Consider the following 13,186-nt stretch of genomic DNA (forward strand, 5'->3'; position numbering starts at 1 on the left):
AACAAATATTTTTTCAGAAAAGCACAGGGGCTGCTGGGTGGCTCGTTTGGTTAAGGCACCATGCTGCATGGACGAGTCTTACAGCCCAGAATCAAGCCTGCACAGTGCCAGTACTGACTGTAGCTGGCAGGCTGCACAGGGCAATGCGCAATCGGCGATTACGTCCCCCAGGGCGCGGGTAAGGGGTCTGCGTTCCATCGCTCTCTAGCGACCCCCGCTGGTCAATCGGGCACCTGCAGGCTACGCGTCAAAGCCACGTATAAAAGGTTCTATGTGAGTTTGACTGCACCCTGTGATGAGAGAAAGAAGCAGCTGGCAACAGCATGTGTTACGGAGGAGAGACGTGGATGTCCACACTCTCTGCAGTCTGGTTCACACATGAACATGGCTGCGGTTGCAGAAATGTATTACTGTTTAACATTTTTTTATTTTTTTATTAACAGTTTAAAAATGCACAGCGTTTCCTCGGGGATGTGTGGACTCACGGCTTCGGGACCAAACAGCGGGCGGGGCGGACTCTGCGCTAAGGAGGAAAGATTTAGCGCGCTGTGTCGGGTCTGTCATGTCGGAGCAGAGAGCGCAGTATATTAATGGGCGCGGCTACGCCGCTCATAACTCCGCCATTAGGAGAGGCCTGCCAGTAATTACGCCCAGATCCCCGCGCCCGCACAGGAGCCGCGGCCGCAGACCAGCGGGCGCGGGCACCGCGCCAACCCGGCTCGCCGCTGATGGATGGTGCAGCGGCGGAGACGCCCGACACGGCGTCAATGTCACCCATCCATCCTTCCTCCCCTCCATCCCTCTCTCTCTCTCTCTCTCTTTCAAACTGCGGTCTACCGGATGCGGCACTGTTGGGAGCCAGCTTTTAAAACACCGAGGAGGCGGGGCCTCTCAGGGCTTCAGGTGCTTTAAACGCGCCTCCCTGACGCTGGGGCCTCGACTCGACCCTGCAGCAGCGAAGGGCGCGCCGTCACACGCGTCTCAGAAAGTCCCAGTCCATCAGGGAGAAAGACCAGATGAACGCGGTCTGGAAAATTCTTTTCAGGGCAAGACCCAGAAAAAACTAGAAGCATTTTTTTTTTAAACTTCACAAATGAACAAATAAATAAAAAAGCAGGTTGACTGGACAGCTGTTAAAAAGATTCTGTGTAATGATCCACCGTGTGTGGTGGTCAGGCAGTGCAGTTTGCTGTAGTTACACTGCAGATACCCACAGAGCTCTGCGCAGCCAAACCTGTGCAGCATGCAGTCCAGACAGAGCTCTGCGCAACAGAATCTGCGCAGCACACCCCTCTCACTGCAATCCAGGCCTTCATTCAAACACAGTGACTCTGCCCCGTTTCTAACGAGATTCCCGGCAGCTGGGGGTCTGCGGCGCACAGATATCAGAATGCTGTGGGAGTAGTGAGCGGAGTGGCAGTAAGCCCGCGTGTGATCGCTGACGGTGTGGCGCCGCCACTTCCTCCTCGCCTCTCCTGACACTTCCACCCGGCTCTCTCCCTCTCACTGGAGAAACAAATTCACCAGGCTGCCACTCACACGTCAACCCAGGCGCCGGTGCTCGCGGTGCGACTGGAAAAGACCTGGCCTGCTTTTATATTGTACCCGCATGCACAGTACAGATGAATATGCTATCCCTGGTTTACCGCCATACACGCTTTATTGGGCGGCAGTGTAGTATAATGGTTAACCCTTTAAGGTGTGCGAACAGAAACGTGATTAGAATGTTCTTAACTGAACATTACTGCTATGCATGTGTTACTGGGCGACAGTGTAGTATAATGGTTAACCCTTTAAGGTGTGCGATCAGAAACGTGATTAGAATGTACTTAACTGAACATTACTGCTATGCATGTGTTACTGGGCGGCAGTGTAGTATAATGGTTAACCTTTTAAGGTGTGAGATCACAAATATGTGATTAGAATGTTCCGAAATGAACATTCTAATGCTGATTTAACAATCACAATGGAAAGCAATGGAGTTCTTGAACACCAAAAAAAACCTACTCTGCAAAGGGTTAAGGAAGGGGCCTTGTAACTGAAAGGTTGCAGGTTCAGTTCCCAGGAAGGACACTGCCGTTGTACCTTTATTAACCTCTATTGCTTCAGTATATATAGCCATATAAATGGACAATATGCAGAATGCAAAAGCTGCGTACATCACTCCGGGTAAGAGAGTCTACTAAATGCCCATAACGTAATGGAATGACCTGCCAGACTTCAGATACTTCTTTTCCCCACCACCCCAAAGAAGCTTTCAAACAACACGCTAAGTGCAGATTCATTATTTATTATTGTGTGCTGTGACGACACAAACAGAGGTCTGAGCTGAAGGTACAATCTTTGACTTACTGGAGACGAGTGGAGTTTGTAGCATGTCCGTGTTCAGTGGAGTGGTAGCAAGGTAATGAAAGGAGTAAGATGGAGGAAGGAACAAGAGCAGAATGGAGCAGTGTACAAGGCCCAAAGTTCCCAGAACGGCGACAGGACTCCATAATAAATCAAAATTCGTTTTTTTATAGCATAATAAGAATAACCACCGCCATGAAGTCTCTTGTCAATTATTTCTTCAGTCATACCAGATGCACAAGAAAACAACCAAATGTCAGAGGCTTCTTGGAAAAAACATCACTGATTGTGTCGATAAGACAGCCAATTAGCAGCCAGGTCGTACTACTTCTGTGTGATCCTGCAGTTTGTTATTTCAATAGCATGGAAGCTCCGAGGACTTGCTGCTGATTGGCTGTCTTCTCCGTGGGGTGGTTATTCTTATTACGGTTTTAAAGACAATGAATCGATACATCGCGCAGCCCTACGGCGCTGGTCAGACAGAGTGATTCGAAGTGCACAGACACGCAGATGGGGAAAGCCCGAGCCACAGATGAACAGTTTTGGACTGGCCCTGAACACGTGCTGAATAAATTAATTTGGTCCTGTCCACAACAGCCGCGCTATTTCCCATTCAGGACCGAGCTTTTGTGGGGAACGCGAGACACTGATGAAATAAACAAACACGCGCACAGCTGTTTGGGGCTGCCTCATCCGACACATTGCCGAAGCTCGGGGCAGAGGCTACAGCCACGCGCATTGTAATGCGGTGCTAACCGTGTTAGTGCTCCAAGACTGAAGAAAACGAACATCTGGAACTCAAATGTGTGCGCCGCGGGATCAAAGCAGCTGCTCATCCGTGGCTTCGTGACATTACGCAACCCCAGACCCAGCCCTTGAAATGTAAATAATTTTAGTCGTTAATTTAAAAACCAGAGTCGAGCCCAAACGCCCAGAAAAATCCCAGGTTAACCCCGAGTCCCATCAGAGACTGGAAAACGGCAGCAACGAAAAGGAAAGCTCCAGCACAGCTAGAGGTAAAATGTTGGCTAGATTCAACTCCTCAATAATTTATTTGTTTGTGGTGTTGGGCTATGATAACACTGGAGGGAACCCTCAGGCCAGTATCACTGGCCCCCACTGCAATACAACAGTCAGCCATTATATCCTGCAAAGAGAAAGACACAGAGGTTATTTCCAGGTGCGTGTCTACCTTACTAGCTTACAGAAGACTCCAGGGATGTGTGGTTGTTATTACCTTTACCGCAAATGTTAATTGTTGCTAATTTCACAATTCATTGTGCACAGCTTGATATAAACTACCACGATGAAAATGGACTGCGTGCTGCATTGTGTAAAAGACTGAACTCTATTCATTCAGTGCACCAAGAACTCTCCTGGATATTAAATTGTTGAGCCCAGTAATTTGGTTTTGAATATAAAAATGGAAGCTGTCACAAGATCAGAGCTTCTGAAATAAATGATGCAATTCAGCGTGAGGCAGAACAGTATTGCACCACACCTCAACAAATCATAGAGAAGCACATTAAACTATGTAAGGGGGGGTTACCATTGGGAAGTGTCACAAAGTATTGAAGAAAGTATTTGCGGTTTTTAGGCGATGAACTTCCGTTCTGCGTCTTTGGAGCAAAATGAAACGGGTTGGCGATGGTAACGACGATAATAAAATCAACTGTCCACAGTTTTTTTTCTTCTCTACCAAGTACGCCTCATTACTGCCGTTAATTAAGGACGGGCTAGAGGAAGATTCAAAACAACTCCGTGAAAACTTGTCAATGGCATGCATCACGCCTTGAAGAAAAAGTAGAGGAGACGGACTGTTTAACAAAGCGAATAAAATGATCGTGATGGTTTGTGTGCAGTCGTGGGCTGCCTGTATCTGAGCAGAAGAAATGGACCCACGGAAGACTGAACACCGGCACAGGCTGTGTTGAAGCACATAAGAGCTTTAGCATTAGCTAAATGCACAGTCCTCGCATTTGACCGGCACTATCCATTACCCTCACACTAGCATTGGGCACCAGAACCGGGCTTAATTCCCAGGAGGGGGCACTGTTGTTGTTCCCTTGAGCGAGGTACGTGACATGAATTGCCTCATTTAAAACAAACCCAGCTGAATAAAATACTAGCACGTGGTACAAAAATATATCTAAGTTGTGCAGGTCGGTCTGGATAAAAACGTGATAATTAAAAATGTAATCATTAACAAATAAGCACACGGCGCAGAGGCTGGGGAAATTCCCGTTGGAGGACTGTGAGAAAGTGAGACTGACGCAGTCAGTTTTGACCTTTTCTCACGGTGCCGGTGCACTGTGATGAGTTTCTGCTTTCGCCATGAACACCGCCAGATGAGGGGAAGGATCGACGCGCTCGCCTAGTGAAAACGCCGCGCTCACGCAGGCTAGAAATGATACGCCTTTTTGGGACTTGGATTGTGAGGTGCTGTTAGAACACGCAACAGAAACCCTTCAGTGAGCCGAAATCACGGGTAAGAGGGCACGTATTATCCTGTGAACAACGGCTTCAACCGGAGGAGAAAAAAAACGTGTATCTGAATGGCTCCCGAGTACTGTCCGTTGTTCTCTTCAAGCAGAGCCTGACTTTCAGAACAGCAGGGAACTTTTAGAAAGACTTCCTCAGACATAAAAGCTCTGAAAAAACCAGTGGAGACTTCTAAGACTGACATACTGCTGCATTATATTGAAACCCATTCACCAGATATCAACTTTATACTTAAGTAACAAACTAACCAATTAACTAACTACAGTAGCAAACAGTGGTCATAATTAAAATCATGTCTAATGCAAGCCTAATGGCTAGATTAATCGTGTTAATCAGCTATCACAATAGTAACAACTGTCAGTCCACACAGCAAGCTAAAGTGCATCCGCATTATCTTAATAGCAGGAATACACATTCTATTTGCTGTCATGGAAACCTTTCTGGCATATTTCTCGGGTTAGTGGATTCAACAGCCTTTATTAAGTTTTTACAGTTCAGCCAAATATGACTAAAGGGCCTTAAAAATTTAAGTTGTCAGGACAAGAATTTCAACGCTGTTGTAAATAGGTCAGGGAAGATTGCATGATAATGTGGAAAAGACGGGGGTGTCTATGGCAGAGGACAGCGTGTACTAAAGTAGGATCTGGAAGAGTGGTCAGGAGCATCTTTTCCAGCTGTGGTTAGCGTAGTTACATATGGATAAGATGTGAGGTAGACTCCACGTGAGGACACAACCCAACATACACAGAGTCCACCTTTGCCTGGTCTGAGGCACATATGCATGTTAATGACCCTCGTCCTTAGCCAGAGAAGGTCATTGAATAAATGCAGTCCCGTCTGGAGATAAGATTGGCCACTTCTGTGACAAATGACAGGAAGCCATTTAGCTTGGCGTGGCCCATTAACAGTATGTCAGTGGGGAGACAATCGAAGATCGCAGCTAAGTGGTTTTGTCAGTGTAATTAATGCCAATTTAAAAATTATTATATGGCTCGTCAAGAAGCAAATAAAATTAGGGAATGACAGTTTTAAGATTTGGATATTTAAAAAAAAAAGTGAATGTTAAGGCAGCTTCTATAAATCACCTTGGAGCTGCATGTGTTTACCAACCCAAAACATGTAGCCAGTTCTAGAAAATTCAGTAACGTAACATCTTATAATATGCAGTGAATAAGCTGGTAGGTCAGCTCTGACAGGCAAGGCAATATTACAGAAATTTCTTCCATAAAGTAATAAAATTTGTGGTACTATAAATTTTGTAAGTTTATACTGTCGAGTCATCAATGTGTTTTTGCGAATGCATAATGTATTTTCTTTTATGCTCGTGTAAGTAAACAGCATTATTCAGGAACAGAAATGCACATTGTGAGAAATTGCTTCACACTGTAAAAAAAAAGAAGCTGTTAGCAAAGCATTCCCTTTCTATTCCCTGGTGGACAATGAGGTCAAATTCCAATTAAAAATGAGGTGGATACTAGATTTTCAATCTGATGTGCAATTATCTTTGCTGAACGGATTAAAACATTTCACCACCCTTGACTGAAGTCATTCTCGCCCATACGGAGGGATCTACTAAACTAAGCACTGCCGATTTAAATGCCTCTGTTCAGCTGCAGCAGGTTGGTGTTGCCATGTTCTGATGTGTTCACAAGGCTAGAATTAAGTCGCATATGTAGCAAGATGCGAGTGTGGAAATTGCAACTTGGTTTATTTCAGAAGCTTCAACTGTGACAAACTCATTCATCAAATGGCTTCTGTTTGGGAACTGGGCTTCTGAAAACAATCACGGACAGCAGTTAACACACAGTCTTATACTGCAGTTAACGCGAAACAAAGGGAAATCTGTGAAAAAGACACGAATCATCGAAAATTCGGACCAAGGCACAAGATGTATTGCAGAGGTGATGTATATTTTTTGCTTCTGATTTGGAATACCCAATCACGCTTGTGCAGTAACGCTAATAGCAACCTCAGACGTCGATATGGGAGGGTCAAAGACAAGCACGTGCTCTCCTCTAAGCACGCCACGGTCGGCAAGTCGGGCTCTCACAGACACGAGTTGGAGGAAGACGTTTCATGTGCAGCACAACCGGCAAGCCGAGATTGCCCAATCGACCAGTGGGGGGCGCTGGTGCGCGATGAGACATCGTCACGCAGGCCGATCGAAATGGCGACGCTAGGGCCAGTTATCTTGCCGGCTGCATTCGGCACTGGCGTGGTCAGGATTCCGTACCAGATGGCTGAGCCCCTTAACAGCGTGAGCCAACCAGCAGCCTGAAGTGCTACGATACTAGCAATGCTTTTATTATGAATGAAAGTACTGGACCTTTAACCTTGCAGGCCAGTAGAGGAAGTGCCTTCAGGAATTGTGATATGAAATATTGAGTGAACAGGTGAAATGCCAGGGATTTTCAAACACAGATACTCTAAGCAATGCAATAACCAGCAAAACTGCAGAGTTTGCAGAAGACTGCAGAACATAATATTTCTTTACATAATAACCTGAATCTCTTGCACAACACCTCCAGGATTGTTGGAATTCACACTTTTACAAACACATTATTTGTTTGGCTCAAAAATAATTCACAGAGTAAACCGTAGAGGCTTCAGAAAAAAAAAGAAGCAGAACCCCCTTAAGACCCAATCCGTCATGTCTGACGGTGTCTTGATGCTGACGTGAGCAGTACAGTGCCTTTAGCGTGTTCCTCTCCTGGGCCACGCTGGAGGCAGAGTTCTCTCCTGGATTTGGGTAAGCCCCGCCCCCCGCTTTTGTCACCACACCCTGCCACCAATCAGAAGAAAGCCAAGCCGCCGTCACCGCCAACCTCTGAGAATGCCACCACACACCAGCAGGAGAATGAACTTCTGACGCTACTGAGATCTGTTTTAGTGGACAGGGTCTGCGTGTGAGGGTACACGGGAAAAAGGCAAAACAAGGCGAAAGGAAAACTACCGGCGCTCTATTCGAGCCTGAGCTCCAAAAGGGCAAATGTCTGAGATTTAGCTCAAAAACCTTTGCAAATATGACAGGAGTTAAAAAAATTGCAGAAAAACAAAAAAACATTTTCATCCCACACTGTAATGCAAATAGTCTTGCAATGAAATGCCAAGGCAGTCTGCAACTGTCTGATATATATAGATCCATTTCATAACAATGCCAGTGTTCTGGAAAACTGATATATGTTGTTTTGATCAAAGGGCTGAACTTTTGGATGCAAACAACCAGCCAGCCAGTTACAGCATCCCATTCATCACAAATTGCATTACATTTGTATTTTCTATGTTTTAGCTTCAGTGAAAGGCTAACCTTCCCGTTGGGCTTTTAATCTGTTCGACTGAGCTGGGAATTGAATACTCAAGCTGAGCTGTGCAGCCACACTGTAGCTGCGCAGTCAAACAACTTGCTTTTGCGTGATGAGGCGAGGAAAATCCTGCTGACTGAAACTCTGTCTCCCTGGGCAATGATGCGCCCACCTTACAGGACAGCCAGCCACGGCTTGCATTAGTGTTCTTAAAACTTAAGCTGGACCCTGCATCACTTCACTGCACAAACAAATTAACACCTCGCAACAGCCCTGAAATAAGTTGCTCCAGCAGAAGGGCACAAGGCAAGTCAATTCTGCAAGTCATTTCAGTCAATTTCATCCTCGTAAACACACCAGTAATACACAAGTGTCAACATCATTAAAATGGTTATTTGTTGTTCAGGGGTGCAAAGAGCAACTAATGGGACAACAAATTAAGTACAAATGAAAAAGCTGAACCAAATTTGTTTGAACACTAGAACACAAATGAGCACAACGTATATCTCACAAATAATTTACAGCAGATTAAATGTACAGATTTCACATAAAAATCTGCAGCTCATTAACACTGAATAAAGAGAGCTTGGCTGAACTGAAAACCAGCAAAACCCAGACAACGTATGAGATATTGCTGTCTTCACAAATGATGAAGCTGGTCCCAAGAGTTCATCTGAAAAGATACTATACTTTCCGGAAATCTCAGTTGACAACATACACTTCACAAACTATAAAAACTATATAATGCTTGTGTGAAAATCACTGTAGCAAAGGTTAAAGGCAAGTCACTTAACTCTGGTCTGAAAGGAATAACCATCTTCAAAATAGCCTTGTGATATCTTGCTGTAGAGGGTAAATGCACGTAATGCCAGTGTGCAATTTAAAACCCACTTTCAGAATTGAGGAATAGAATGGGATTTGACACCTATTGTAGTGTAGTCATCCGCAACTCGACAGGAGCCCATTTTTATTCCTGACACCCTCCCTGCCCCTGATCCAGTCTCTGTGAATGCCTTAGCCTCCACGCCACATAGCTGAGCAGGGCAGCCATCCTAATCGCTGAGCAACAGGAACTCTACAGAACTCCACGCCCCCTCTACTCCGCACCTATCAACCACCTTGCACCAATTAAAAAAGGATCTCTGTTTTTCTGATGATGAAATCTCATGTAAAACGCTGGTCAGCCCGCGCGTTCAGAAACATTCGGTTTCTCTGGTCTGCAGAGCCAGCAGAGATGAGCCAGAAGCCAACGCAGACAAGGAGGGAAAAGTTTCAGATAATATCTGCTGCAGTCTGGTGGACTGACACACATGAAAGGGAGAGAAGAAGGAAGATTGCCCTCAGAGGCAGAACTGAGAACTGAGTGGCCCCAAAGTGCGCAAGTATACACAGTCACACACACACACACACTTTCTCACACGCACGTACACACACGCACACATACACTCATGCAGTCTCACAATCACACACACAGTTGCACAAATACTCACAGCCTGACAAAAACAGAAAGTCTCACAAACACACACAGTCTACCAAACACAGAATCACACACACACTGAAACACACAAGTATACACAGTCTCAGAAACACACACACAGCCTCACAAACACAGAGACACACACACAAACACAGAGACACACACACACACACACACACACACACACACACACACAGAGTCTCACAAACGCAGAATCAAACACACACACACATACACAGGCTCTAACACAGAATCACACACGCATGCACACACAGTGAAGCACACTCACACAGTCTCACACACACACACACACGCGCGCGCGCGAGCCCATTTGGTATGAGGCTGGTGCGGCCGCTGCGTATCCCCTGTAGCAGTGCGCATTAGCGAGCCGAGCGGCGCGGCGCGGCGGCGGGAGGGAGAGGCTGGCCGCGCTGCCCCCGCTTCCTGGCCGCTCGCTTCCTTACCTGGGAATCCCCCCTGAACCATCTCCGCTCCGGGTCCCTTCTGCTCATCTCCCATCAGGCAGCACACGGCGAGCGACGCGGGGCAGAGCTGGGCTCCTCCCGCCGGACAGGGGCTGCTGTGAGCCCGACGCGTCGCAGCGACCGCCCCCCCCCCCTCAGCCCCCCCTCTACAGCGCTCGCTCACTTTCAGAGCTACACCAAATCTGACAGGCGGAGGGAGAGAGCCAGAGCAGCAGAGACAGAGCAGAAAACAGAGAGAGCCGGAGAATGAGGGTGATTGAGTGTGTCGTAATTATGCGTGTGTGTGTGCGTGTGTGCCTGCATGCGTGTGCGTGTGTGCCTGCATGCGTGTGCGTGTGCGTATATATGTGTGTGCGTGTGCATGTGTGTGTGTGTGTGCGTGTGTGCCTGCATGTGTGTGCGTGTGCGTGTGCGTATATATGTGTGTGCGCGTGTGCGTGTGTGCCTGCATGCATGTGCGTGTGTGTGCCTGCATGCATGTGCATGTGTGTGTGCGTGTGTGTGCACGTGCGCATGTGCGTATATATGTGTGTGCGTGTGTGTTGAAACTGTGGAACTGGTGTGTGAAGTAAAGAGACAAAGGCTACTGATTTCATTTGCATGTCAGTGTCCTGCTCTGCCACGAGCAACTGGGTCATTTCCAAAAAAATCTTCCCTGTATGAATCACAATAACAGAGGCGCATGATGTCATCCACAGAGCAGTGCACCCTCTGGCACACACACTGCGGGTCCAGTAACACACAGGACTGAGACAGCCGAACGGTACCAATCTGTTCCTTACACCGCCTGCATCCGTGTCCCTAACCCCCCCCCCCCCCCCCCGCCGCGTTAGCGCCCGCCACAGAGCCGCATTGTTCCGGGGGCGGGCCGATGGCTCGTCACAGCCCCCACGAGGCGAAGTGTCGCTAAACAAACGCCCGCGACGCGGGAAAGGGGGGGGGGTCCTTTTCGCCCAGGACCGAGCCTCGTCAGCCCGGCTCAGCGGTCGAGCAGAGGAACCCGGCGTGAGATCGCGGGTGAGAAACGGGCGCGGGGCCGGAGCGGACGGGGATCCGGGCGGGCTTCTCGCCGAGCCTCGGAGCGCGTGGCGCGGCGCGTCCGGCCCGGAGCCGAGCCGAGCCGAGCCCTCCGGCGGGTTCCAGGTCCATCGCACTGCAGCATCGACAGCCTCTCTATTATTCATACGCCCGAGCGACGGCCTGATCCCAGATAAACACCCAGACCCCCGCCTCCCTCACAAACGCTCACAGTGCGCCGCAGCCCCCCCCTCATCAGCCCCCCCGTTACAGCAGCCATTTCTCTGCGTCCTCCACAAACAGATATGCGGGACAGATGGAGCCATTAATCCTAACCCTCGCATAACTTTGAGCTAAATGCATTAAAAAGCAAAAGCCCCACACAGGAGTTATCCAGGCAATGCACTCACAGCCACTCATGAGCCAAATTTGCCTACCGACAGGCAGCGCAGCTCAATAATGAAATCTAGATCAGATGAAATGACTGTTTTAAAGAGGAAAGAAACGACCACATTCCAGAGCATATTCATGGTGACTAACAGGAAAAGGAAACGAGTGGACAGGAGAAAGTGCTCATATTTCTATACTTGTGTTCATCCAGTGAGACTATCATACAGACCAGCCTTAATACTGTGAAAACTACAACAACAAATGCCAGTAACACACACGTGCAAACTGCAGTTAATAGTTATAGTCCAGGGGATAGTTATGCAATATGGCCTGAAAGGCAGTGCTCTATTGTGAATGTAGTCACGACTACAGGGTTGTTGGACACAACGTGAAGCGGCAACCCCCTGTAAACATATTCCTGATACAGCACAGCCGCTAGTGCCATATCGCCATTATAAAACGGTTACCACACATCAAAACAACTCATTCCTGACACAGTATTATTTACTTTGTAATATCATTTGTAAGTAACAGTTTGTGCATGGAGTGAGACAGTTCACAAACAGGCTATTTGAATAACTGAACTGGATTTAATCGTAGTATAGCGCAGAGTCCCATGCAATCAGCATGCAGGAGAGAAACAACCTGCTTTATAATGGAAAACAAAAGCGCTAACGCTGACCAAGCAGCAGTAGCAGCGGTTCTCAGTGCTCCCCACTAATCAGGATCTGACTTAGGCCCAGGATGCCAGGTGAGTGAGATCCCTGGCCAATCAGTGACATGAATCATTCGATTAACTATCAGGTACAGGAGAAGACCAGCAGTTCTACTGGCTGCGGGGGCCAGAATAGAGCAACCCTGCACAGCAACACATTCTACATCCGTACCTACAGCTTGAAATACTATCCCAACTCATCCATACCAAATGAAGCCCATTACGCAGTAATCACTGCAGCTGCACGTACAGAATGCACGGCGCAGTGGAACTGGCAAGCAGTAATCACTATTCATGCCTGTGTGGAGTAATGAGGTCTGAGTACTATACACTGGGGTGGTGTAGGGGGGGGGAGTTCTGCCTACGGGGCAGTGGAGGTGGCTGGGTAGGACTGACTATGGGGAAGTGGACATGGTTGGGCAGGACTGTCTACAGGGCAGTAGAGGTGGTTGGGTGGTACTTGCCTGGGGCAGGAGGTGTTGGTAGTACTTCCTGGGGGCATGGGAGGTGGTTGGGTGGTACTTCCTGTGGGGCATGGGAGGTCATTAGGTAGTACTTCCTGTGTGGCACTGGAGCTCGTTAGGTAGTACTTCCTGTGTGGCATTGGAGCTCGTTAGGTAGTACTTCCTGTGTGGCATTGGAGGTCATTAGGTAGTACTTCCTGTGTGGCACTGGAGCTCGTTAGGTAGTACTTCCTGTGTGGCACTGGAGCTCGTTAGGTAGTACTGCCTTTGGCTGTGTATGTGGGGCATTTAGAGGTGGCCTAGTCCCTCAGCACAGCACTGAGCGGGTAACAGAAACACCACACGGCCATGGAGACGGACACGTCAGCAGCTCCTGTGACAATGGCTCTGTCCCGGCTGGGTTCAGACCTGCTGCGCTAGGCGTTTGAAGCCTGGCGGGCGGGCCCACTGGAGCGGAGAGCCTCGCCTCTCCTCATCGCTGCGGA

The 13,186-nt window shown here is 48.1% G+C and overlaps 1 protein-coding gene across 1 annotated transcript in view; it reads right to left on the bottom strand.

Moving 5' to 3' along the window:
- The window catches only part of patj (PATJ crumbs cell polarity complex component), a 98,707-nt gene that overhangs the window by 45,756 nt on the left and 39,765 nt on the right, over positions 1-13,186 (bottom strand). The window lies entirely within an intron of this gene.

This window comes from Anguilla rostrata, chromosome 4, assembly GCF_018555375.3.
Source record: "Anguilla rostrata isolate EN2019 chromosome 4, ASM1855537v3, whole genome shotgun sequence".
Lineage (NCBI taxonomy): Eukaryota > Metazoa > Chordata > Actinopteri > Anguilliformes > Anguillidae > Anguilla > Anguilla rostrata.